Raw genomic sequence first — 6,649 nt, forward strand, 5'->3', positions numbered from 1 at the left:
AGAGGAAGCTCTCCAGACTCTTGATATCCCGTTTATACGAGCAAGGTGGGAATTTATTATGTAGTCGCACGCGCTCGAGGCAATGATCGGATCTCAAATCAGCGGGGATAATTGTAAGGTTGTTGACTGGTTGTTTAGCGAACATCGCGTCCTCGTGTTACGAAATAATTACACGGAGCTATTAGCGCCACGGCGCTATGCTATGGTAATTTTGTCTATCTCTATTATACGCTCTACTACAAGCCGGTAAATGTTCTTGGTAATTGTTTCCGTACGTTTTTAAATATGATGCACCGAAGTTTTAATACATTCTCCAAATTATAAATCGGAAGCTTACTGTACACATATTTCGTGTTAAACCGGAAAAGAGTGTATTAACGTAATAAAAATTAAAATGGATGAGGACATTTACATGTTGTAATTGGATCATAAAAATAAAATACATGTCTAGAAGGGGAAACAATAAAAATTAAATTAGACTATATTAACGTTAAATATCTATGTAGAACATATTTGTATGGAGTATTTATCACTTTACACGTAATATCCATAATCAATCAAATTACAGAACTGAACACAAATTCTTTTATCACTTTATATAACATCATTATCATTTAAGTTATAGAAAAAAATTACAAAACTACAAACTTTATTTTCCGTTTAATTTTAATTAAATATAAATTTATAGTTTTATATATATATATATAATACTATTTAATATTATTTAAAACTTGCTAAAGTTTTAGCAAATAATTCTTCCCTTATATCAAATCTTCAAATCAACGACCAATCTTTAAAAAAAGAAAGCTTTTTTTTTAAATCTTATAGATTTCCTCTAGGTAAGATTTGTTATAATTCATTATTTCATTAATTTTTTACCTTAAAATATGACACTGTTTCAGCACCTTTAATGGCTTTTCTGTCCTATTCCTGTAAACCTAATATCCTGCAGACTTAATATTGTACAATTAATACTGTACAATCTATCCAACATACGAGTAAATAAGAACAGATACCATCTATTGTTTCCATGATATTTCTCTGACTCAGAATTTTCCTCAGATTTTCGATATTCAAACGACGCAACCTATATATAAACATTATACTCTTTACGAAATTATAACATATCTCTAGATCGTGCACATACGAATAACACATTAAATAACGCATACGTCGATATGCACCGAAGAAATATATTATATCTCACAAGAGAGAGAGAGCGCGTGAGCTGGTTAAGGTTAAGAGCGGGGCATAAAGATGTTGTTTGAAGCGTCGGACACCTGTGCTCCGGCCTGCCCAGCTCTGCATACGGTCCGCTACTCCTTCCTCTTCCTCCATCTCTTCCTCGTTCCGAGATTTCTCTTCCACGCGCGATCCTGCCTCTTCTTCATCCCGCGAAACGCCATAACGTACGCCGCGCCGCTCGGCAACCGTGTCTATGTAGAAGCTCACGCACGTAACATTGCACGGTAACGTACGCTCAACGTTATACGTAACGTACGGGGGTATCCTGCATTAAGATGCAGACGATGATAAGGACGACTTTACGATCTCACGCTCCGACGATTCATAGCCTGGCCAATGTATAAACGGTCATCGCGTTTACCAGTCTTCTCGCGCTGCATCTCGAAGAAAAACCGGGCTGCATCCACGCGCTGATCCTTTCTTTCGTGAGCGAGCAAACAAAAGGGGTATCCTTGCAGAAAACGCCCACCACGGTTCCAGCGGATAGATCAGCGGCACAAATCGTAATCGAAAAATATGTTTGATATTTCTACCGTTTCGACTTTTGTATAGTGCATCTAATATATTTATTAAAATTATTTATTAATCTACCAGGATATTTGTGTTATGTTAAGATTGATATAACACTAATTAAAAAATTTTGAATAATGTTTAGTGCAAAAAATGGAACAACTTTTTTAAACATATTTTGGAGTGGCGCTGAGTTCGAATATACCGTTAGAAAAATTTCATCGAGTCGAAATTTTAGGATATTGCATTTCATTTTAAAGATATAGCGCCATATCATTATTTTAAGATAAAGCATTTCTTTCCAAATAATTTGGATGCAACAAGTGATAAATATAAGACAAATATTTATATTAGAATTTGATAATCATTGAGAAATATGTTGTATTAAGGATATTTGGACGAAAATATGCTTAGTACTTCTGACTTGTTTTCTAATTTCAAAATAGAACTTTTTATTCTATTTTTATATATCAAAAATACTCAAAAACCGAATCTAATGGAAATATTTCGATTCGGCAGATTCGGACTTAAAAATGAAAATAATATGTCAAAAATCACCCTAAAAACAATGCTCTTGCAAAACCTAAACTAATATAATTCACTATTTTCTAATTACTTATGTATTGTATTAATACTTATTTTTACTAATGTAGATTAACTTTAATGGTTTAACTTACTTTTATCTTTTTCTAGTTCTAAAAATTAGAGAAGGATAAAGAGTAAATTAAATCAAGTTTAAAGTTAATCTAATATCTAATCTACGTTGATATAAATGGGATATATTTGGAAATTGTTCTTAACGCACTTTGTTACGAAACTGCGAGAATACGAAGTTGACATAAATACTAAAAAATATCTCATACATATACAAATAATAAACATTTATGATTCTAAAATAATAAAATATATAAATATATCAGAATTTCAGATAAAGATTTAATTAGGTATTTGACTAAAGAAATTTTCAAGAATTCCGTGTAAAAACTTGGCACTCAACATATTATTTTTTTATATTCTAGGCATACTCTCTGATCTCGTCAACACACCTCCCATCATCTTTTACGCAAATATAAATCTAGAGCTCAACAAAATGGACTCGTTATATTGGTAACGAAGAATGGCTTATCATTGACATGCATGCAGATGTATAATACAGATGCATGTGAACTATGAACATAGCGAGCGCGATGACGCCCGGTGAGTACATCCAAGGAGTCCTGGCGCATCCTGTTGCATATTTCACCTCGAGAACCCTTTTAGCCGTGGCTACAGGCGCACAAGCGTGTAAATCAAACGCGCGCTGCCCGCTTGTAAATCTCTGGGTAAATACACACCGCCGAGATAATTTACGCAGCCGCCAAGTGCACTCTCGCCCCTCCTCTGCCTCTCGAATCCTTCGATTCCTTTTCCCTCTCTCTCTCTCTCTCTCACATCCTTCATACACAAGTCCCTTTTTCGGACCATGCTCATGTTGAACTCGAATGTCCCGGAAGGCGAAAGCCATCAGGACTCCTCGTTATATTGCACCGATCGTTACATTGGATGAACGTCGATATGCTGATAATTTGCGATGCGCCGCGTATATATTTCTTTCGTCGTTGAGATTGTGTTTGTTTCTCGTTGCACCATCACTATTAGCACGTAATATTCAGATCTATTACCTAATAGCGAATTCGATTGGATGCACAAGTGCTTTGCTTGCAAAACCTTTGCACAATGATCAAATAAGTATAAAAGTGAAATGCAGAGATACTTCAAATTATAAAATATATACTTTACTTAACAACATAATAAAATGTATTGAGACTTTACGGTTTAATTCGTTTCTATATTTATATTGAACACACATCTTTACGTCAATTAATGTACGACGGTTTTAATATGCACCAGAGTGCATCCAACTGAATTCACTACAAAATTACATTCTAAAACGTTCTCTCCGAGGAAAATTTTTCTCAATATAATATAATATAATATATATAGGTACGTTAGGTGTACTAATCGGAATCATTCCATCTTATTGTTTATTAAATATTAAATAGACAAATAATGCTCGCGAGCGTTGTAACCGCTAAATGGAATGCATTCTTAGAATGTAGACTCTAAATAATATTAAGAATCTTTATTTTAGACCGCATATGTGAGAAACACAATCAATATTAGAAATTTAAAATGCCTATTACGGTCGAAGCTGGATCTTCATTGCTTTATAAATAATTCAATCTTGAATTACTAATACACATTATATATGTACTTGCATGTATACCATATTGTAGTCTTATGATATGAGATATTACTACTCAAGGATAAGGAATATTTTATATAAATAAACTAATTTAATAAATAATTTTACGCGATTGTATTTTTTCCATCGATGGTCGTGCCTCATCTTACCTCTATGTATGTTCTGAAAGAACTTCGTTCGAGGCACTTATTACGATCGTATAATTACGGGCGACGTATGCGGAGTCATAAATTCCCGGTGATTCCCCTCGACAAGCGGCGAAGCTCGATGAAAAATATCACGAATCTTATCAGACATGGTGCGAGCTGAGATCATCCGTTAAATCACTCGCTCGTATTTTATCGTATCGCGCACCTTTCGCACGCCGTAACCGTTGTACAATCCGCGAGTATCTAATGCATGTGCTGCGCACCGTCCAGATGCATCGAGATGCACGATCTGTCGGGCAAACGCTTCGGCCGCCGGTGAATGGAAGCAGCGAGGCGACGACAGGTGGGCCAGTTCCTTGATAAATGAAGTGAGAACTCGCGGCTACTTATCCACCGATGCATCAAATCTGTCTACGCCGACGGATCGTCCGTATTAAAAGTGCATCTCGTATCTACGATCCAGTTTATTTTCCCTATCATCTCAGCTTTCTTTACTCACTCCGATGAGATAGAAACATTTCATGCAACGGCAAACTGATAAAAGCGATAACGATGCATTGCTAACACGTATGCTCTCTTATGCTCCATCACGTAAACATTTTTTACATATAATATAATATAATAACTGTCCACACACATTACTTTTATAAATAATATATTTAATTTTAAATAACAGAAGTTTTATATTCGATCAAAGTGGATCTTAAATATTTATCAATTATAGGAATTTTAAATTAAATTAAAATATAGAATATATAAATTATGTATGAATTTATATATTTTTTATTTAATTTTATATAATTCTATATTTAATTTTAAAGGAGATTAAAAAAACGAAAGTATTTAGAAATATGTAAAAAAGCGAGTGAGGCGCAGAAATATTTTAAAAATTGTAAAAATTATCTAAACTATTATATATTATGCTTACTTTCATTTTAAACAATATCATTGTAGTAAAATCACTTTGGAAACGATAAAATAAAAAATAAAAACTTTAGAATTTCACCTTTTTTGTCGTGTTAGCGATATCTGACAAAAAATCTGTACTGAGAGTTAAAGCGTGACTGAAAATTTGACTCGTTATTTAATATAGCGCGAATTGAAAAAGGCTGAAAAACGTTGCGATATGCGATCTTTCGAACTTTCTAACGTCGATGCAGCGATGCGATGCAGCTGCTCAGGCATAACAAGTTTTCAATTAAAGACGGATTAAATGCGGTTATACAGTACTGCGTTTGTTTAATACATTGTCCAAGTCGCGTCCTATATTTCTTTATTATATTTCCACCGGACGGCCTGGAAGTACCGTCTTGTTGGACGTCCTGCTGAGCACGAGATCTAACACTGTGAGCGTGTCAGCAGAAGTTGCAATCTAGTAAGTCGCATTGTGTTTTCGCACCGAGAGCGCGTATGCACGTTATGCCCGTTCACGCGTATGCAGAGACTTCACTTTCGCATTATTTATCACTTCGGCTTACCGATTCACGCGTGCTTTTCGAACAATATGCGCAGAAATTATATCCCCGATCCTATGTCGCTCTACCTCTTTGAGGTCGACAGGTCGACTCTCAACATCCTGGATGTGATTCTCACCGCGAACAATATATTGATATCTTTTTCATGAAGATTTGAATCGATGCGAAACAATGATCATGAGTGAGAATCTTATCTATTGCACTTCTACGCGATCAGTGAAAATATACAAAGTGTCCTAAAAAAAGTGTATGTCTTTTCACTGGCAGATTTTTTTTACGGAACATTCTAAGATGAAAATAAATACTTTTCAAATGATAAGGGATTAAAGTTCGTCAATCGTATAGCGTTTGAAATTCGCGCGCTCAGGCATGGCAAGTATTTTTCATCATTCTATTAAATTCTATTTGAATACGTCATAAAGTTGATTTCAATAAATTTTTGTATAGAGCCTTTGTAAAAATAAGTTTTAAGAAATTAATTTTTTTTTACAAGTTATAAGGCTCTAAATTATCGTGCTGAAATTAAATTATTTATACTATTATTGTAATTGATATATTACAATATTTTTAAACATATTATAAAATTAATAGTAATATTATTTATTATAATGAAATCTTTGATCACATCTTTTAAACTAAATTTAAATTTATACAAATTATTCAAAACAATTTCTTTGCATTATCTACATTATGTATGCCAATCTTTATTTGTACTTCCATTGCATTTTTATCTGTGGATACATCTCTTTCGGCCAATTTGCCACATTTGTCGATCGACCAATCGTGAATTATCATCGTGCAAACCTCGAATTGGTCGTGCGTCGATAAATGTACGTAAGTCTCGGTTTCATTTTCGCCTGGAGCGTCGGAAACCCTTTGCTGCACCCCGTACACAGCTACCCGGGTGCCAAAGTATAAGGCTCGTAACACCCTTCACGATCGGCTGTGCTAACGACTTTTAGATCATTAGTTACTGAAACTACCAATACAATTATCGGGCCTGGATATTTATTCCCTTAATCTCA

This window comes from Trachymyrmex septentrionalis, unplaced genomic scaffold (genome assembly GCF_001594115.1).
Source record: "Trachymyrmex septentrionalis isolate Tsep2-gDNA-1 unplaced genomic scaffold, Tsep1.0 scaffold13, whole genome shotgun sequence".
Lineage (NCBI taxonomy): Eukaryota > Metazoa > Arthropoda > Insecta > Hymenoptera > Formicidae > Trachymyrmex > Trachymyrmex septentrionalis.